A 21,966-nucleotide genomic window follows, 5' to 3' on the forward strand; every position below is an offset into this window, starting at 1 on the left:
ATATTGCAGGCACTCAGGAAATAGGCTGGTGGGGAAAATCAGTGCCTGTTGTCCCGTGTGTGATGGGAGAATGCAGGTATACTTGTTTTCCAGCTTGGAAAGTTGTTCCTCATGGATCTCAGCTCTTCTCTGTGCTGAAGCACAGACCAGAATTCTGACCTTGCAGGGTGGTTCAGCAAGAATTATCCAGACTTAATTGTTAGGGATGTTGCAGGTAAAAACCCCAAATAGGCATATAATAACACACAACAGAGTGCCATATAATTTTAGAAAAATTTAATACATCCAAATTCTGTATGAGCTAGCCACAATACATGCCACTCCTTAGTAAAGCTCAGCTAAAAAGTAATTACAATTTTGTAGCTTTGTTTCATGCAGTTTCTTTAGTCAAGATTTGCAAATGTGGTCCACTTTTGATCATTTTGGTCGCTTGGAACAAACACTTGGCAGAAGAGGAGGGCACTCAGATATGCTGCACTCATATTTTTATTGTGAATTCTTGTCTCTGCTCTAAGGAGAGAGAAACCTCATTAACCTGCAGCAAAAAGCAGCAGAAGGACCTCAGCCACAGCAGGCACAAAGGGTGTTTAAAGAAGATGTTGTAATGGCCCAGCCATAGCCACATCTTGTGTTTTATTGGACTCCAGAGTCTCCAGTCAGAAGACATGCAGCCCTGGGTAGTTCAGCTCTACCTCTTTGTTCTTGGAGTGACTTGTTTTTAAGACTTGCTGGGTACACATCAGATGCCAAGATGAGAAGCTCGGCCCCTCATCCGGGGAGTTATGAACCACATCAGCAAGACACACTTTTCACTTACGCATCTCTGCTGAACTCCAGCCAGTTTGAGCCAAACACAGTATTTCTGCAGATCAGTCCTGACACTGCTGAGCTTCAGCATAAACCACAGGACCACCATGCACTGGGAATCAAAGACTTGGTGCTGCCAACTGCACTGTAGGCTGTTGCTAAATGCTGCACTGCCCTTGGGCAGTGCAGCATTTAGCAACAGCCTACAGTGCAGGACTTTACTCAATCAGTAGTTGATTAGGACATCCCCAGGGCACATTCAAAGGCATATAGGTGTTAGGACATAATAAGGTACACAGTTTTTAGTCCTGGGCTGGGCTGGGCTGGGCAGGAGGCACTTAGAATCTTAGAATCGTTAAGGTTGCAAAAGACCTCTAAGATCATTGAGTCCAACCATTAACCCAGCACTGTCAAGTCTACTGCTAAACCATGTCACTGAGTGCCACATCTACACATCTTTTGAATACCTCCAGGGGTGGCAACTCAACCATTTCCCTAGGCAGCCTGTTCCAGTGATTGATCACCCTTTCAGTTAAGAAATTTTTCCCAGTATCCAATCTAAACCTCCCCGTGCACAACTTTAGGCTGTTTCCTCTTGTCCATCACTTTTTACCTGGGAGAAGAGCCCAACCCCCATCTGGCTACACTCTCCTTTCAGGGAGTTGTAGAGATTGATAAAGTTACCCCTGAGTCTCCTTTTCTCCAGGCTAAACAACCCCAGCTTCCTCAGTCAGTCCTGACACTCATCAGCCTCATGCTCCAGACCCTTCCCCAGCTTTGTTGCCATGCTTTGGACACTCACACTTGGATCTAGTTTAGCAGAACTGACTGGCAAAACCCACACCCAGAAAGCACCATTACCTGACTCCTTTATGGAGAGCTGTCCTGTGTGGCTGCAGCACAGCAGACCTCTTCTCCTGCCCCAGCTCCCTAGAAATCCTGCCCTGACATTACCCCATGGCTAGTTGCCATTGCCCTTGGGGTCTGTGTAAACCAGTATCTGCTGGCTTGACTTCTTCATGCAGTGGAGGAGATGCCTGCAGCATGTGCTGGTGATGTGCCCCACGTACCGCTGGATGTTTCCAGCCCAGTCCTGACAGCGTGACTTCGGTCTGCTCTCTGTTTGTGTACAGGCACTTGGGGATTTTCCAGAAAAAAACATATGCCCATTCCCTGCTCTTCTGCTCCCTTTCATTGGATTTAAATGGTGCCAGGTAAAGCTTAAGGGTTTTAAGCGAGCAAAACAAAAACGATGGCGAAACGAAGCCGTGAGTCTACAAGGCAAGACGGATTGCATGTTTGCTACAGATACCTGAGGGCACAGTTTTGTTTTTTATTCACCTTGGCTGCTCCAGGATGCCTCTCATTTCACACACATTTCAGCCTGGACCTTTATGGCAGCTCTGAATTATGATTTTTGGTCACTAGTAACATTTTCTGTATCTCCTAGTGTACTTGGTTTTCACTCTCCAATACCAGTCATCATTTCCTAAATTATTTTCCACTTGGAAGCAGTTCTCCACGTCACCCAGCTGTGTCTGCCCGGCGTGCCCCTGCTCCTTCCACTGCCTCCATCTCAAAACCTCAGCCCTTTCTCCCGCATCTCACAAAAGCTGCGTGCTCCTCTCTGTAGGGACAAGCGCCTTTCCCAGTCCTCTCCTCCCCGTCCGCATCAGCAGTGCACTTTGCAAGCCTCTTCCTTCCGTGCTCTTTTCTTAGGCTGGACTCCCTTCTCCAACTTCCCCCGCCACCTCCCCTGCTCTCCGGCAAAACCCAGCACTGGCTGTGCCTCCAGCCTGGGGACGCCGACTTCCTCCTCCGCGAGCAGCAGCAGCAGCTTCCTCTGACCGCGGCTGTCCCAGACACTCTGGCTCCAGGGCACACCCTCCACGTGCACAAAAACACTGCACCAGGGCTTTGCTTGCTTCTTCAAAAATTCAGCTCAGCCCAGGCATCTGTGCTGCTGAGCTGTGATGCCCGTCACCCACCGTGCCACCGCCAGCCTGGACACCCCAGTCAGCTCCGCCAGCCGTCGTGACCCACCGCTGGGGGCACCTCTAAGGACTGCAGCATTTTCTCGTGTCCTTATGCATCCTTGCGTCCTGTAGGACCTTCCTGACAGAGGATGGCTTTTCTTTCAAACCAGATCTGCTGTTTTGTTACAGTGCATATGCCCTGCGAGCCATGGGGCACCAAAATTTTTAGGTGGATGCATAGAAAAGCACCCTGCTTGGGTGACAGGCTGAACAAGAGGTGGGGAATATTCTTCTGGAGTTTAGTGCCTGTGGGTAAACTTAGCCCAAGGCATTGTAGGGAATGGTTGGGAGAGACAGAGGCATATCTCTCTCAGGGAGCCTTGTTCACTCAGCTGCCCTCCCAGGTGCCGTGACTCATCATCCTGCACCATCAGCTTGTGTAACTGAGGGCAAATCTCTCCCTGCCAGCAGATCCTGTTGGAGCCTGCTTGGAGGAAGGCTGCTCTGTGTGTGCCACCCCCCTGGGCAGAGCTGTCAGAGATGGGGACAGGACCTGGCTGTCCCCGAGCAGCCTTGCCGTGGCCACACAGCAGTGGGGCTGCTGTTGCCAGTGAAGCCTGAACCATCCCCAGCGACCCGTGCCCGGGCTGTGCAGATGCCCACGTGATTGCTGGCAAAGGGATAGCCAAGCTCTCAGCACAGTTCTTGCCTTGGATGCTGCCAGTTCCCAGGCAGATGTCTGTTTTCAGGTCGCATGAACTCAACAGACTTGGAACAAGCTGCAACTTGGCAGAGACATCCAAAGAATATCCAGATGTTGCAGGAAGTGCTGTCAGGTTGGGTCAACCTAGGACTAATTCATTGCTGGTAGAGGCCATGGTGTTGTTGGCCTCCAGCCTTCCAAGTAGAAAGCTACTTTTAATTTCCTGGTGGCTTGTGGCCACTAGAACCACCAGGTTCTCCCGTTCCCAGCTGTTGGAGTCTGAGTGTCATTGGCCAAGCCCACTTTTTACTTACTTAATTTTCTGCTGCGATTTAAAACCAGAGAAGTTTTGTTGACTTCCTCCTTTCTAGGCAATGGTTGTGTAACACTCCTGGCTTGGGAAAACAGCTGTGTTCCAGTCCCCAGCAGCTGTGCTGCAGTGGCAGATTTTGGTCATCCATATTACCTAGACAGAGTGTTTGTCATCTATCTGGACACTCTTCAGTCTGGGAGGGAACACTGTGATGATGATGATGATGATGATGATGAGTTAAATGCCTTGACCTCGTTTGGGAATTTTGCTGGGGAACATGTGCAGAACTTGGCTAGCAAAGGGTGGGGATAGTCAGCCTGTTCTTTACATTTCTGTTCGCTTTAAACTACATATGTTCTGGCAAATGCTACCTGGAAAGCCTGGCATGGCTGCAAGCTCTCCATCTCAAGCAAACCCCGGGTCTGCCTACAGGATGGGAGACTGCTCTGGGAAGTGGGCCAACAATGTCTAGAGATGCTTTCTATGCAATGGGGTGACAAGAAAAGTCTAGCTCTTTCACAGAGGGATGGAGGGTGGAGTGACACGCAGTCAGGAAAGCAATCTTGCATTTGATACCAGAATGAGTCATGCTAGGGCAACAAGAGGATGTAAAGACACTGGAAGGTGTAAAGGAGGATCAGTGAAGTGGGGACATAGCTGGAAAATGAGATTTGGGATTGAAGACAAGGATTCCTTTTGCTTGTCAGACAGTAGGTTGAGAAATCATTTAATCACTGCGAATGGGTGATTCCACTGTGAAGAGAACTGAACAAGGGGGAGTGGAGATGCTTTTGAGTCTTGCTAGTGAAGGTGAAACATGAGCAAATAACACGAAGCCTGGCAAAACCAACCTCGCAGTAAGGAGTCCACTGACATCTCACCTTCCCACTTTGTTGCAGCAGGAAAGGGTGTTTTTCTGCATGATGTGCTCTGATCCAGCTATTGAGAATACTCTTCAGTGAAGTCAGTATGTACAATAGGGCAAGGCTGCGTGGTGTGAGGAGTACTCTTCACTCTGAATCCAACTCCTGCTCTCCCTCTTCCTGGATGTTGTGGTGAAAGAGGCCAGCTGCAATTGTCCTCAATGTGGTTATCCCATATGTGGCTCTGTCTTCAGAATATAACAGTAATACAAGCTCCTGCAGGAGTAGACATATACTAAGAGTGTATTTTTTGCTCATTTACCACCTCCCTCTGAAGGTTTAGTGTGCTTCCAGTTTCCAATATGACAGCAAAAAGGGACAGACCTGAAGATTGCAGTGTTCCTGGAAATACACTTCTGCCTTGCTGATACCTGCCTGACTGGCATTGCCAGCAGACATCACATGCTGTAAGAGGGTGCACACAGATTGTTTTTTCCAGAGGCAGTAGGAAGTGCATGTAGGTCTGCAGAGGGTTGGGTGATTCAGTGGGGAGTTCCCAGAAGCAGCCAGGAAAAGGATGCTGAGCTTACTGGAAATGGCCAGGTGCCATTGCCTCTGGACAGAGAATGAGTGCAGGGGGTTGAGCTGGTGGGTTGTGCTCACCAAACCACACTCACCAAGCAGCTCTTTCCTGTGGACTCAGTTTGAGCAACCTGTCCCCCAGAGAAGCTGGACTTTGTGGCATGTGTGGAAGACAAGCAGCAGCTGATTGCTAAGGGAAAAGGTGTCTTGCAAAGGAAATAGAATAGAATAGAAATAGATATACAGTGATCATCCAGTCCAACTGCCTGACCCCTGCAGGGCTGACCAAAATTAATCCATGTTGTTAAGGGCTTTGTACAAATGCCTCTTTAAACACTTGACAGGCTAGGGGGCATCGACCATGTCTGTGGAATCCTGTTCCAGTGTTTGACCACCCTCTTAGTAAAGAAATGTTTTGTTGTGTCAAGTCTGAACTTCTGGAGCAGCTCTGAAGCATTCCCATGCATCCCATCACTTGGTCCCATGGAGAAGATATCAGCACCTCTCTCTCCACTTCCCCTTCTCAAGGAACTGCAGCGAGCAATGAGGTCACTCCTCACCCACCTTTTCTCCAAAAAAGACAAGCCCAAAGTCCTCAGCTCCTCATAGGACATTCCTTCCATCCTTTTCACTGGGTTTGTTATCCTCCTCTGGATGCATTCAAGTCCCTTAGCATCTTTCTTGAATTTATCAATACAGCAGGATAATCATCTCTGTTGACTGATGAACTGAGGTGCTGCCATTCCCTCACTCTTGTCAGATAAGGACACTACAGAGAGGCATCATCTCTGTGAGAGATCTGGTGGGAATGTGTTTTTACATACATACATGACAGCAAATCCCCTTTTGAGACCTTGTAGTATTTAACAGCAAGAAAAGGCCATAGAAATGAGAAAACCAACATTTTTTTTTTTTTTTTTGTCCAGGACTCCTAGATTTGTTGCCTGTTTTGGGTGCACCCAGTCTTTTAGAAATCACTTGTGTTCATTTTACACATTGCCTGGGAACTATTAAGAGTTGCAAATAAGGATGTTATACACTATCACACTGAGCTTTTATTCAGTATAACACTGGCAAATTGTGGCCAGAAGAGTCGTGGACTGTACTTGGGCAATAAGTGGAAGTGCAACACGAAAAGTGGTGTAACAGTTATGAAGGCAGTGTTACCACATCCCCTTTTGAACTCGTGGCTCTAACTTGCTGAGAGTCAAAGTGAATACAGCATTTGGGGGTCAAAACTGTATTTTTCCTCAGACCCAGAGAGCAAGGACCTGGATTAATTTTGCCTTCCTCTACAGCAGTGAGTTGCTGGCTGCCTACTGGTATCCTGGAGGCACAGCTCACTAAAGGTCTTCTCTGCCACTGTTGAGGCATCAAACTACAGCAGGATCAGTCTGTTCCATTCCCAGACTTTTGACTGAGACCCTATAGCCTTGAGAGGATCAAGACATTTTGCCTAACCAAGTCACCAGATGCAGAATTCAGGTGAAATCTGATGGTCTGTGATTGCCAAGCCAGGTAAGACAAACTAATGGCCCTTTCTGGCTTTCAGCTGCATCATGTGCTGGGTCCATCTTGCTTTGTGTGTTGTGCCCTGTGGGGCCCGGAACATGGTCGGTTTTGGGGTGTGTGGAGCAGGAACTGGGATGGGCAACTCAGAGGTGTCACAGCCGAAGAGGTGTCCCCACCAGGGAGGCTGTGGGAAGGCTCATCTCGAGGAGAAGGTTCTGTGTGCAGTGGGAACAAGTGGTCTGACACTTTTCCAGGAGGGCTCCTGAGAGCCTGGGGATGCTGTGCTTTGAAATCCCACATGAGGTTTCCCCTGGGTGAGTGTGATGGGGTTTCAGAGCTGTTCTCACACTGCTCAAGAGGTCATGTATCTGCGGGGTATGCAATGGACTGTCTCCATGTCTAACTCCTACCAATGTCTGGGATGTTTTTAGGCATTTCCTTTTCCCTGTGCTGCCTCTCTTTTCTGTCTCCTCTCCTGTGCTGCAACCATGGACCCATCCCCAGCACTCAGCTCCAACTGAGCTGCCTTGGGAAGGGAAGCAGGACCCCAGGGGCAGTCCTGGATGTTTGGTAGCTCCTGTCTCAGACATTACTGTGACTGCTGGTGTGTCTCACTCTCAGAGCTCTGCTCACAAGGGAAACTTCTCACGTGTTCTTCTTGGCTCCTCTATTCCCAGTCACGGTAATTACGTGTCTGGTTTTTGGCCTTCATTTGTACTAAGCTGTTGTGCCTCAAGTGAGGCCTTATTAGCACTTCCTTCTCCAAAAAGTAGTGACTGCAAAATAAGCCAAGGGTCATTTCCCTTCCCTTGAGACCAGGAGACATCCTGGCTTTTAAATCAGACTCCATAAATTTTAAGGCTTAGCATCTCATGTGTTTTGCCTAGAGAGGGGTGGAGATTCCCCTGGAGAGAGCAAGGAGAAGAGGCTCCTTCTGATGTGACAGTACATTGCTTGGGCAAGTGTTTTTGAGGTATCTGAGACAAATGACAGCACAGACCAGTGAAACAAACAATCACAAATGTACCAAGTGTGTGAAATGAATCAGAAGAAGTGGAAGAAGGAAGTGACCATTTTCTATTTCTTGCATCATCTCACTTACATATCATCCTGCAGAGTTGGGCATCATGTGGAGCTGCTAAACATCACCCAACAAAAAATGCTGCCAGTAAATAAAATGCTATTGTTGAAAATCAAAACAAATACACTGTGCTACTTGTGATAAATGTAAATTTTTAGACTGAAAATATTCCTGATATCTGCAATGCTCACTATAAGCTCACAATCAAGGATTCAGACTATTGTCAGAAGCTTGAAACTATCAGGACTACGTGCTAATGGGATGATAAGGCAGGGAGGTCAAGAGCAGCTGGCTGGTTTCAGTGATGAGGATGGTATTAGCATCTCAACATGTCCTGGCCCTTCAGTGGAGTATCCCTCTAGTGCCTGTGTTTACATGCTGAGAGCAGAAATAAGGGTGGCATCAAGGAGTTCCTCTCTGCCCCATCCCTTTCAGGGTGAGGGTCAGTACTGGTAGCTGGAGGAGTGTGCCCCAAGGGCAAACACCCCCACTGAGGCAGCACACCTGGCCCAGGAACCACCAGAGGCATGATCCCAAACTCAGCACTGTTTCTTGGTTGAAGCCCACAGGTTCCCCACGTTCCCTCCCTAATAAATCCCACAGGTCCTAGGGCTAGCTTTTCCCCAACAAGTCCATGCCTTTTCTTGGGCCTCTGTTTTTATTTCTTTTCTGCAGCTGTGATGTTGTTATAAGTTACACATTCAGGAATGCTCATGGCCCAAGGAAGTCCAACTTTTCTAAACCCAGAAGCTGCTAAGTGAGATTTTCACGTGGCCCAGAGCTGCAATCCAGCCTACCTCAACCAGAAGGGTTCATGCAAGTAGTTCATGGGCAGGAGACAAATGTGTGACCAGGGTTCTTTCACTCCGTTCCAGGAGTGTACATCCTGCGTGGCTGTGGTAAGACAGCAGCCTGGTGGTTTCATCCTCAGGTAGGGATTAGATCACTCACACACCATCCACCAGTGTAACCCACAAGGTGGGTACGTGGGATGATCCTACCATAGGAGCCACACCTGAACACAAGCTGTGTGTGGCATTACAAGCCCACTTCTGCCTGAAAACCCAAGCATTGCTCAGGGTATGGAGCAAGCAATGTACAGAGGAAACCTGCTGTCACTTTCTCTGGCAACTGACAGGGCTATGGGTGAGGGTGTGCCACTGAGAGGGGGAGAGCGAAAGGAACCAGAACAACACTGTTTCTTGATTTCTGTGCTGCAATTAAGAAAGGGTTATGTTTTTCATTTTCACGTGCCTCAACTCCCACCAGCTGCATGCACCCACCCACAGCATGTGTGCCGTGTTTTTATTACGCCTGTAGCCTCAGGTAGCGTGGAATCGGGGCCAAGCATACATTAGTAAAATTAGGAGAAAAATCATCTGACGGGTCTGGACAGTGCTGTGGGCAGAGCATATTTGGCAAGACTGCTTCCTTCGCAATCCAGCCCAGAGACATTCCCTGATCCTATCTGAACAGAGACTGAACTTGCAAAACGAGTCCCAGCTTGCGAGCTGTGAGTCAGGGATGTCTTAAACACTGCCTCAGCATCCAACACCAACAAGCCCTTTTCATCTTGTTCATCCTGCTTAAAAAACTGCAGCAAGCCCTCATGTTAATAGAGTGGTTTTGAGAGCTGCAAGACATAAGACTGGGGTTTTTTCACACCCTCCAGCACTTGCTCCTTTTGTATTTGTCCATTTTTGACCCATCACTGTCCTCTTCTCTGGTTCAGCTAATGGGACTCTCAACTGCACTGATCACAGGCAGTGGTTTGAAACCTGCATCTACTCCATATGTCCATGTTCATGTTCCTCACTGGTGAGCCATAAGGATATACTCACTTCAGTGGGTTTGTCTATGTAGCAGCCTTTGAAGGACGCGTGTTCTTAAAATCCAGTGTACTTTTCCAACTTCCTTTGAGTGCCACCATAGTGAAGAAAACCTCCTTCATGACTAAAGTAATTTCATGAATTGTCTGCCAGGACAGGCAGGAGTCTGTGGAATACCCTGTGGCACCCCTCCATCGTATCCGAGAATGACTAATTAGAAATGTTGCATTTGGGAACAATTTGATGAAAAATGGTGATGAAAAACATCAGATGCGAGGAAGACAGGACGTACACTGATCTATTCCAGAAAACCCCTGCTGGTATGGGTATCACAGTGGCTCAAGTTATCCTTGCCCAAGTTTCAGTGAGAAAGTGCAGATGCAAAGGCAGCATGGATTAATGACTGCAGAGGTACATGCATCTTGTTACTACAAGATGGAAAGAGAAAATATTATTTACCTATGAAACAAAGGAATTTAAGACAGAAGTCTATAGTAACAGAGAATAGAAAGCATAGTGTTTAATTCATATACAGAACAATGGAGACAAAGGGACTACATGGGATGTACCTGATGCCTTCATAGCCTTGATTTATCTTACTTCAAAAACAGGCACGTCACAGAGAATATATGAGTCCTGGATGGTTATAAACAAATTACTTTGTGGAGGAGAGAGGGTCGTGCCCCTGTGTAACAAGATTGTACCAAGATTCACCACTCTCTTGTGTACCAAGAAAGGCACATTCAAATCTAATTTTCTAAGAAGAGAAGAGAAGGATCAGATTGGAAAGAAAATAAAGGCATCTTGAAACTGGCTTTTATCTTAAATATATTTTGCCCTTTTTCCACCATACAGTGTAATGCAGTCTTCATGCCCCTTTTCTCACCTTCCTTCTGTTTTGCAGTATCACTCATTGCTCTTTACATGTCAGTACTGCCCACTATCAGCACCACGCACATTCCTTCAACAAACAACACCATTCCCCTCTCATGAGCTTAGGATGAATTATTTCAGAGATATCATACAAGGGCCTTAAATATATTGGCTTTAGAGCTATTTTTACTTGCAAGTGCTTGAGCCAGACCTTTGATGTTTCATTTGGGTTCAGGGTAAAATAGAGAACACATTAAAATAAGCAAGAGCTGGTGGTTTTGTTCTAAGTGTTACCAGAAGCCAGGGTGAGACTCAGAAGAGGAAGGGAAGGAGGTTGCCAAAGATTTCCGTTGGATACTTACTCTCTCCAGGGCTTGTAAATCTGTTCTGTAACACTCTTAATCCCTCCTCCTGCAGGGGAGTATGGTATCTCTGAAATCTTCATGATCTCCTGCAAACAAAGGTTTTAATGCAGTCCTTTGTTTATTGTCTCTGCAAAAAAAAAGGGGCCGTTTCTCCTCTGGAGCCTGAAGGCTCAGGGAAGTTATCGAGTGTCCTGTCCTGCTCTGCTTCCCATCCACCATTTTGACAGGCATGGGCTAGTCCATATCCAGACACAGCCTCATTGGATGTGCCAAAGGAATGGAGTGCTGGAGTCCATGGCATGACACTTTTCCAAAGTCAGGGTGAAGGGAAGGCAACCACAACTACCTGGCTTGAAGACAACGTCGATATGACACTGGAAGCAGCCTCTGGAGAAGACTGAAGGCCATTCAAGCTGTCTGCTGATCAAGGGTCTCCTTGCTAGTGTTGTGCAGGGGGCCCTGGGGACTCCCCAGGTCTTTACCAGGACCCTGAGTTCTGGGGCTGAGGAGGAATGTGGGGCTGGTGCTCCCCTCCGAGGCATTCTGTGGCTATGCTCAGGGCCTGTGCCATGCAGGAGAGAGGGTGGCTGGGTCCTGAGAGCAGCCTTGGGAATACCATTAACTGACAGCATCAGTGTCATCAAAGGTGGCAGCATTCAGGAGGCTGAACTGACCCACTCCTACCTCCCCACCCATGCAGGAGTTGAGGAAGCAGAGCAGCTCCAGTATAGTCCTTTTAGTGAGTCTGACCTGAGACAAGCCAGGAATGTTCTCATCTGGTGCCACCTGAAAGGAAGAAGGAAGGAGACTGTACCCTTCCAGCCTCAATGGATTGTACTGGGAGTGATTCACAGACAAACCAATACCATCCTGCAACCATGCCCTGGGTAGTTGTGTTGCCTACTTGCTGTTTCATCTAATGAATTTTACTTTCCTTTCACTATATCTTTCAGCATGTGGGAAGACGCGTTGTTTTCTGTACCTATTTCAAGGAGACTATGTATTAGAGGCAGACAGGTATAAACCTGCTGTGTCTAATATGCCTATGTAGAAAGGAGGCAAAAAAAATTCTGATTGTTTTAGAAAAAAAGGAAAAGGATATACATGCCATTTTAAAGGAAAAATATTATGGGAAGAATATTGGAGAATAGAAAGTAAAGTGTGGAGAAAAATGAAAACAAGTCACGTGTAAGTAGGCAGGGAAAATGCACAGTACAGGAAGATGGTGTTGATGCTAAAATGGGAGGAGATTGGAATGTTATTGTACAGAGAACTAACCCTGTGGCACCTACAGAGGTTAGCCATGTGGCCAGGAAATAGCAACATGAAACATGGAATAACGTAGGCTACCAACACTCAGGAAAAAATATCCCCAAAGGACACTCAGAAGCAGCCACGTTAAGAAAAGGCTGGGAGGTGATATAGAAGGAAAATATACGTGTAACTTTTGGCAGCCAGCTGGCATTGTGAAAGACCCTGCCGTGCTCAGAGGGCATCAGCTAACCTGCCTGGCTTAGATACAGCTGGAAGGTTGCTGTTGATTTCTTGGAATCTCAGTGCCAAACACTGTAAAATCAGAGGGCTCAAGGAAGAGTAGAGGCATGATCAGATCATTTGGTGTGGGTTTGATTCATGAAGATAAAGTGATGCTTGGATATAAACTGGCAAAGCGATAAGAAAATAGCAGACATGAGTCTACAAGTATCTGAAGGATGTAAGCAGGGTCACGTAAATGCACTTGAAGAGAGAGAAAAAAGGATGTAATAGGAAGAAGAGAAAATTCCCTACCAGTATTGAGGAGACAAGACTTAGATATAGGGTTTCTGGCTAAGAAAAAATTTTCTTGCCTGACTTTCTCTTTCAAATAACAGAAAATGTACTGTAGATGCAGTCTTGCTTGGATAAGGTAAAAGATAATAACTGCAGCTCAGACTTTTGATACCCAATGCTTCTTAATGAAAGCATAATTCAAAAAGTGAGTTAAAAAAACCCACACCTATTTCAGTTTTCTAAAATTCCTTTAAAAGTATTGTGTGCAATGAGCAGTCAAATGAAAGCCAAAAAGCTGAGAGCTAAAAGTTAGCAAAATCATTAAAGAAACAGCAAAGAAATATTAAGAGCACAATGCATTCAAATCGGCACAGAGGGCCAGATGGTACATACCCAAGGGTATTAAAGGAATTAGCTGAAAAACTCTTAGGCCCATTATCCATTATATTCAAGTGCTCCTGGAGAACTGAGGAAGCCCTGGTGGCTGGCAGAGGGAAAACATCACGCTTCTTTTCCAATAGGGGAATTACAGATCAATTAACTTGACATCCTTTCCAGGTGAAACTTGGTCTCTAATACTCAGAAACTACTGGTAGTTGTTCTGCAGGAGGAAAAAAAAGTCAGAAATGTGTCACATACATAGAGAGGTCACATTAAGAAAAGCAGTTGCACCCAAGTGATAGACCTTAGATTATACTCACTGTGTTGATGGGAGGAGGAAAATCATGGGGGGTGGGAAGTGTTGGGTGGGGAGAGTGAAGGATAAGCAGCTGCTTATCCATCATGTGGGATGAGTATACACAGTAGTGGAATATGCTGGTGGGAGGAAGAAGGGATACAGTCTCTTGAGTCACTCAGAAAATTTGCCTGTAAGGGTTTCACTCACAGACAAGAAAGCTGGTTGTACAGATAACTCTTCTGCAGAAAGCTCCTTGATTTCAGTAAGTAATTTTACTCAGTTTCTTCAGACATGATATTCCTGTAGATCCTGATCCATCCCTAAAGGATTCCATGCAGACACAGTTGACATTAACAGTGGTTGGACTGGGCCCAAAGCATTACAAGAAAGATGTAGGGTGGATACAGAGAATAACAATGAAAGCGATTAAAATCAGCCCCTACAATAGAAAGTGGAGCATGCTTTTAAATATTGCCATGCTGGGCTCCTCAGGGACTCCTGCTGTGTTGGACGTTATATTCATCTGCAGTAGCATCGAGGAAGGAGAAGAAAAATACATCAATCAAATTCAAAGATAACACTCAGCTGGAGTGTGAATTGCAAATCATTTATTAGAAGCACCATCCTAAAGGGACTTCAATAAATGAAGAGTGGGACATAGTGGGAATAGCAAGAAATTGAAAAAATCTAAGTGCAGAAACATCCACAGGGCAACATTGCTCACTGAGGAGAGGTCAAAGCAGTAACCCCAGAGACTGTGCAGAGGAGTAATCCAGAAGAGCTCCTTGGATGCTAATGTTTATAGAAAGCTACAGCTGATAATTCTTTAAAAACACCCAGATCAATCTGTTTTTGAAGTGCTAATAGGAATACCACTTGGGGCAGGGCCTACTGAAAAGAGTGCAGGCAAACAGGTAATATTGTAGATTAACTGGTATAGACAAGAGGGTGGAAGGAATGACCTATTTACCAGGAAGATCAAAGGAAATAAACACATAAATAGCCTGGAAAAAAAAATAAAGAAAAAGAAAAAGGAAGGCAGCAGTGTATAGTTTGATAGAGAGACAAACCTTACCATGAAAGAATGCTGCTGAGTGGGAGGGAGAACCAGGGCCCATCAGAGAGCATTAGTGGGGCTACACAGATGGCCAACACTTGAACTGGGGAATGGGGTAATGGTCTGACAACTTCATAGGATCTCCAGCAGTTTGGAAAGGTCTCCATTGTCTGGAAGAATAGGGTTTAAAACCACCATATACTCTGGTCATGTGTTTGGTTCTCCACCTCCATGGAGTCATCATCTTGCTGCCTCTGAGATCACAGCATGTTTACAGTCACATTTTTGGCAATGTTCCTTGGGCCAGTAGGTGTGCAAATGAAAGCAAAATCATCAGAGCTTGAATACTGGGGTAAAAGTGTCATAGTGAGTGGAAAGAATGTTGCTGCAGAAGAGGTGGAAAATCCCAGTGGCACGGGGTTAGATCACTCCAGATGTGTACAAACAGGCTTTGACAAGGCAAACATCAGCTGGTAAAGGAAAGAACAAAATAATCACACAGAGAAGCTGTCCCAGAAGAAAGTTTGCAGATGTCCTTTGTAGTGGTGCTATTTGTTCCTCTTTCTTGGAGACTAATTAATGTGGGCCAATGGAGAGATAAATCTCACCTTCTTCTTGATATCCCTGTGGTAGTACCACAGTTCTTCAGTGTGGGAACTGGGAGACAGATATGCTACAGTGCCACACCTCAAGGACTTAACTCCTGTTAGCTCACAACCTCAACTAGACTTTCATCATAAACAAGATATTAATGCTACACCTGAATCCTAGCTTTGTCCATCATCTCGCAGTGTCCCTCTTTTCTCTGTGGACCACCAATCTGGAAAATGATGAGAGGACTTATTGAGAATTTCAGTGATTTCCTTACAAAACTGCTGGACCACTGGTTCCACCTGCGCTCCTGTTTCTCTGAGTTGTCTGCCCACCGACTCCTGGCTGGGATTCCCAGCACGAGTTATGTTCCATAAATCTCAAAATGTGCTCGGCCAGGTAGCAATTTTTTCTTTGTTTTCACACACGTCATCTCCAAGCCTTTATTAACACAGAGCTCTCAGAAGCCCATGGCAGGATGTGTCTGCAGCAGGCCCTCTGCTCTTGAATTTGCACCCAGCAGAGACACTCCTCGTTCTTATCTGATCTTCGCCACAAGTGGCAGCTCTTCACCTCACTGCTCTGGCAGTATTGCTCACAGCAGCCTAAGGAATTCTTGGCAATTCTTCTCCATGGGAAGGCTTTCACTCTACTAAGCGATATGAAATCCACCCACATGTTTGGGAGGGTGACAGAGCATTGTAATCATACGGCATCACTCGGGTGCCCGTAACAGTGACTGTAGCAACACCAACGGAAGCTCTGAAGGAAGGGGATGAGAAATTCACTCCCACCACTTGACTCATGTGGGTTGCTGCTTAGATACAGGTTGGAGCAGCCGCTGAAGTCATGGCTGTCCGTGGGCTGCTGAGTTTCCAACTTGATGTTTTATGGGGCTCTGTCTATCAAAATATTTGGGATCTGCTCATCTGTGATTACCCTGCCCATTTCAGAAGCGTGTTTTGGCTGAAGAGTGAGGCACCATCTTGCTCAAATGCTGGCTGAGTTATCTGCCTTTTGAGCCTGGTAACTGGGGAAAGGCCACACGTGTGCAGGAGCTATGAGCCATTGAAAATGGTTTTTAAGGGGCATCCCAAGGCTCCAGGGCTGCTATTCTGACTGGACAATGTGGCGCTTGCATAAGTATTGTTTCAGAAAAACAGTCACAATGGGAATATTCAGATATGGGAACAATTGTTGGATTTGAGACTGGTAATCAAGGTCCCAACATTAATTTTTGTATTTTCAAAGGAATTGTTACATTGTCTAATCTTCAAATTGAACGTCACTTTGCTGTTATTAAATGAGAGGAAGGGCAAGCTCGTGGCTGAGAAGGTGGGACGAGTAGTCCAGAGTCAGTTCCTTCTCCTAGCCCAGCTTCCTGTAACCCAAGTTACTTAATCCTCCTACCCTTATGTATTGCAGTTCCTTATCAGGAGATAAGGCTAATACTATCCTTCTCCACATTTCATCTGTTTTACCTATTAAATAATGGTGGGAGATGGGGAGAAGATTTAATATAAAAATGCACACCCTCCTGCACAGTGGAGTACTTCATCTTGATTAAGGACATCTATATTATTGCTATTTATACTAATTTCAGCTCTCCCACCAAATTCTTTTATACGAAGGAAGACTATTACAGAAAACAACTGTTACAGAGCTTGGCTAACTAGATATTACATGTATCTGTCTCTCTGGTTGAAAGAGTCATGTTTATCTGTCTGGTATGGCCAATGTGTTAGAGGCTGAATGGTTTGTAAGTGGCCAAGTCTTGTGATGGAGAGTTTGTTTTGACTAAAAGGTTGAAGACTAAACTCATCATTTTCACATAATGGCTCCCAGAACTAGCTATTATTCACTGTATGTCTACACCATGAAAGGATGACACATGTAATTAAAATTAGTGCAGGTATTTTGTCTGTTTGGGTACAGATCACCATAAGTCTATTTTAATTCATAAGTATAATATCTATTCTATGTTTTGTAAGCAAGAGTAAGCTATACCATTTCCAAATCGTGATGAGTCAATGATAGAACATTTTAAACTTCCTATTCAGGTGAGTGGTGATCCCCTACTCTTCTTTGAGATTTACGATCTTCCTTCCTGCCTTTAATTGTCCTGCTTTTCCTGAGGAAATCAAAACATAGTGGTATAAAAGAGTCATTTTGTTGTACAAAATTCATTTGATTTGCCTTTAATGCTTTTTACCCTTCTAAGGCTAAGAGTGCAGTATTTGTGTGCTGTGGGCCTGAGTCAGAGTGGTGATGGTGGTGAAAAGATTCTGCTGCACGGTTGGGTTTGTTTGCCTTGACCTCCAAAGTGTCTGAGGATACTCAGGGTCACATCCAGTCCTGAAATCATCTCATACAATCTCAGATGCTTGATGTTTGTGAGCTTAATCTATGTTAGGTACCGTAAGGCAAGTTTAACATTTCAGCTTGAGTGCTTCTTAACCATGACTGTGTGAGTTTATTTTAATCAGTGGGATGGAAAGAGAGGTGTCAGTGCTTGCAAACCAAGAGTTCTTTGGCAATATTGATGCCACTTTTGATTTATGCTTGATACATGTCACTTTCTGTTTCTGTTCTTAACAGTTTTTAAGTGACCTCACAAGCAATCTGTGGGTTTCAGAGTAGGTCTGTGATGGGCTAAATGTGTGGAACTGGGTGTATTGATAAAGCATGAGATTTTATACCAAGCTGGGAAAGCTCTACCAAACTTTAAACTACCTCAACATTATTTCCATTGACAAAATACTTCGAACACTACGCCTCATCTGAATTTTTCATGGGAACAAGATTCATTCTCCTTCATAAACCCTGCAGCAACATCAGGCTTACATTTGATGAGAAAAATCAGTTTTACTTTTCATTTATAGATGAGACCAGTCTTTACAATAAGGCTTTCATCACTTCAGCTTCTTTAAAGGATTAAAAAGACGTAAGGGAAACAGAGTCGGAAATATTGACTTTTTTTTAGGTAGTCAAATGCTGAATGACTACAAAATATGCACCCTGCTCTTCAACCTGCTGCCAAGGAGAGTGAGAAATTAGGCTCTTTTCCCATGTTTGTCTGTGTCATCCTCTCATGGTGTCTTTTCTACAAACAGCACCATTTGTGCATTTGAGCATCAACAAACTTGCAGGTGGGACTCTCGTGTAAACCAAAGGTGAGACAGATCCTGGCTCAGAGAGTAGTCTGGGTTATACTGATGTCTTCTTGAGGTTACTTTGGTGAATATGGGTGTGCTGAACACCCATACTATACCCTATCTACACCTTCAGGTAGATAGGACCATTCACAGCTATTTGCCAAGAATAGCCTCTGTGCCTGTTGAGTACTAGTTTATTCAAATTTGGTAGTTATCTGAGTCTGTACGTTTTCATGGAGTCATAGAATCATAAAATCACAGAATGGTTTGGGTTGGAAGGGACCTTAAAGACCATTCAGTTCCAACCCTCTTGCCATGAGCAGGGGCACCTTCCACTAGACCAGGTTGCTCCACGCCCCATCCAGCCTGGCCTTGAACATGCCCAGGTATGGGACATTCACAACTTCTCTGGGCAACCTCTGCCAGTGTCTCATCACCTTTACAGGGAAGACTTTTTTCCTCATATCTAATCTGAACCTACTTTCTGTGAGTTGGAATCCATTCTCCCTTGTTGTGTCACTACACCTGTAGTCACTGCCCCTGTAAAGTCTCTCTACAGTATACATATTTTGTACATATTCTAGACAATATTTTGTACATATACTTTATGAACAGTAGCATCTGACTTACAAAACCAAGTCTTGACAGGGACAGTATTTCTGTTCATTCATTTAGCTCATGGTGCTAATAATATCAAGGTTGTGGGTTTGATTCTCACTTAAGACTTAGACTCGATGATCCTCGTATGTCCCTTCCAACTCAGAATATTCTGTGATTCTGTGATTCTGTGATGTGACAATGCATCATTCACTTTCTACTCATTTACCCCAAAAGACCATGTCAATGAGTGCTGTGACGTGGAGCAATATTAATTACATTTAAATTATATTTACTGTCCATAGGACATAGATGCAAGCTAATATACCTCCTTCCACACTAGTGTAGGATACATTCTGTTTTCAAAATATCCTAAAAGAAGTATCTTCCTGAAGTCTCTGCTGCTCCCATATGTTGCTTTTAAATATCAGATGAGTTTTTCCAGTTGGTTTCAACATCTTATGCTGTGGCCAGCTGATGTAATTTGGCATGGATCCATTATGCCATTGGAAATATGTCAGTCTATACCAGCTGAGATGACAGCACAGTTCTGGTTTTAAATACACTTAACATCTTTTTAATGTTTTCTTAAACAATGTTAGTAAAACCTGTTTTATCTCAGTTTCTGACCTCAGTAAGCATATAGACAAAAGTTAACATCTTGGGGAAAATGAAAGGGAACAGGATCTGTCCCTACTCAATCTTTAAAGGCAAATATTCCTTACAAAGTCATCATGGGAGAGACTGATTTTCTGTGAGACTGGTGGGATAGAAGAACATAATTTACCATTTTAAGTGGTTCTGAAAACAGAGCTAAATTCAAAGCATTGAAGAAAATCATTTTGGCTTCAACTCTGGTGCTGCTTAAATTATTCACTGTAAATATATGACCATACTGATTTAACACTTTTTGCTGTTCTTTGTCATTTTGTTGAACAAGTTGACCTTGATTTGCTGACTGTTCAAAGCACAGTTTTGCCTATTAAACAACTTTCAAGTGTTCACCTTGGACTGCATGAAGATATTACTGATATGCTCATATAATTCTTCCCCTTGAAGTGCCAGTCTTCTTGCCAGTTATGTCAAAGAGAAGTACATGCACACTGCTCTCATGATCCCATGTAAAACCCTGATTTGGCAGGGCTTTTTACTTGCCTGGAGTTGCCACATGCTGATGGTCCTTTGTGAGGTCTCTCATCTCCACACCCTGATGTTCCCTACGGGATGCTGGAGGGATCTGTCAGGGACTAATGATGTTTTGGGATGGAGTGGCTAACTCCTATGTGTTCTCCCCCATCCTGGGTTCAATTTTCCCTGTGTGTCTTTGGGGTGGTTGCTGGTACCATGAGTCAAACTGAGCATCCTAAGCAGGTCTCTCCATGGCTCCTGAAAGCTGGACTAAGCAGGGGCTGGTACGAAGTTTTCCCAAATTTATGCCAGTTGCAGGAGTGTCATTCCACTTACCAGCTAAGCTCGCCCCAAGAACAAGGCAGTGCAGTATAAACCCACAGTGGGGTATATCCTGATGTGCCACCGAGCTTGGCGCTGCAGAGATTCCTCATTGCTTTGAGGGGAGAGCCCAGCACAGCTGTGTGGGAGCTGTTCTCTCAGGTTTCAGGAGCCTACAGATGCACTTTGGCCCCACAGCCAGCCCCAGTCTGCACTATAGGGAATGCACTCAACTGCTGAGCTGTTCCTTAATGCATTTATTGAGTTAACAGGAAATATGGATTAATTACTGGCTACTTCAATAAAACCAGAAAGATTGAACAAGAGCATAAAGCAAATGTCGGGTGATGAAGGCGAAGCATGGATAAAGATGGGTGTTGCCAAAGTGGAAGGTGACTTACTTGACTAAATGTACCTTCTGGTGGAGCTTCAGTCCTTGTGGGAAGACTGGCATTTAGGTTGGCAGTCATTGATATCCCCGGATGGTGTGGCCCCTGAGGTACAGAGCTTCAGCTGTGCCACAGAAGGGGCTTATCACAGCTGTTGTCGTCACAGGGTCAGTGCTGGCTCCTTTCCTTGAGGAAAACATGCCCCTTTCAGATGCTTTCTGAGAGCTTCAGGAAACTGTGTCTGTCACAGACCCATCCTCATGCACTCAGGCATCAACCCCGCCTTTCCTGCAGCATCTTACTTTTTCCTTCTCCCACTTTGCGAAACACCTGACACTCTGGGGCTTTCTCTTCTTTTAAAGTATTTTTCAGAAGTCATTCTTAAGCCATTCTTGATATCTCTAACAGCCTGTTTTGGACCATTCAGCTCAAGTCTGGAGTTTGTGAGAGTTAGGTGTATGAGTGAAACAAAGCTGACACATTTTTGTCTCTGTCTTTCCATAACCTCAGCTCGTCTACCAGGCAGTGCACTTGCTGCTTTTAGGATTGTCTGGTGATATCTGAAATCCACTCAAGTGTGAGTGGGAAAGCAAGAAAGATGCCATTTGGGAAGTGAGAATTTCAACATGAGGATGTCATTGTGCTAGTTCTATACAGGAGCAAAATAAAGCTTAAAGATCTCTTCTGTCCATGCCATTTTCAGTGTATTGGGGAAAATCTATTTTTACATATATAAATGAAGGTAAGTTCTGAGAGGCTGAAAGCTCCCTCCAGGTGACATAAAAATGCCAGTGCCTGGGAAAAATAAGTTAAAGACACAGAGCTGTGTGAAATAGTAAAATGCAGGGCACAGACTACAGTAGTAAAACTCTTCTCCAAAGCAGTTTGAGGATGTCTTCGTGCAAGGTCAGGCTGCTAATAGCTATAGTCCAATTAAATGTCTCTCTTGTCAGAGATTACAATATAAAAGGCTTTTGGTAACTTTTGGGCTAATTGTCATGTCCAAAGGGCATTTAAATATGCCCCTTTTGACCTGAAGGAAGTATTGCTTGCCAAGTGAAGCTAAATGTCAATCCAAACTCAAATGTGAGTGGTAGCACTGGCATCCTTAACCCTGACCGCCAGTGAAGCTTCCAGCACTTCCTGCATAAAATACTCTTCATTAAGGTCTGAGTTGAGTTCATGAGACATTTGAACTTTATCCTGCTGTGGTTTAAGAGAGTTTGGTTGTGTGGCAGCCCTTGGCAATGCTGCCAGTCTACACCAGTTGGACACATCTCCTTGGCCATCGATCTTCACAGTGTGTTGCACTCAGCAACTGGAAAATATTTAGTGGTTTTTCTGTTGCTTGTGTTTCTCTTAATGGAACTCCTAA

At 45.0% G+C, this 21,966-nt stretch overlaps 1 protein-coding gene across 2 annotated transcripts in view; it reads left to right on the forward strand.

Annotated features, from left to right (window-relative positions):
- The first annotated feature begins 6,636 nt into the window (after positions 1 to 6,636).
- Positions 6,637 to 21,966, forward strand: part of GPR132 (G protein-coupled receptor 132) — a 77,489-nt gene continuing 62,159 nt past the window's right edge. For both annotated transcript variants that reach the window (XR_007631508.1, XM_050336080.1), the window contains exon 1: positions 6,637 to 6,762. The gene's annotated coding sequence lies outside the window, so the exon portion shown is untranslated. The remainder of the gene's footprint in view (positions 6,763 to 21,966) is intronic.

The sequence above is a fragment of the Myiozetetes cayanensis genome, unplaced genomic scaffold, assembly GCF_022539395.1.
Source record: "Myiozetetes cayanensis isolate MyiCay16 unplaced genomic scaffold, myiCay2020 scf6-25, whole genome shotgun sequence".
Lineage (NCBI taxonomy): Eukaryota > Metazoa > Chordata > Aves > Passeriformes > Tyrannidae > Myiozetetes > Myiozetetes cayanensis.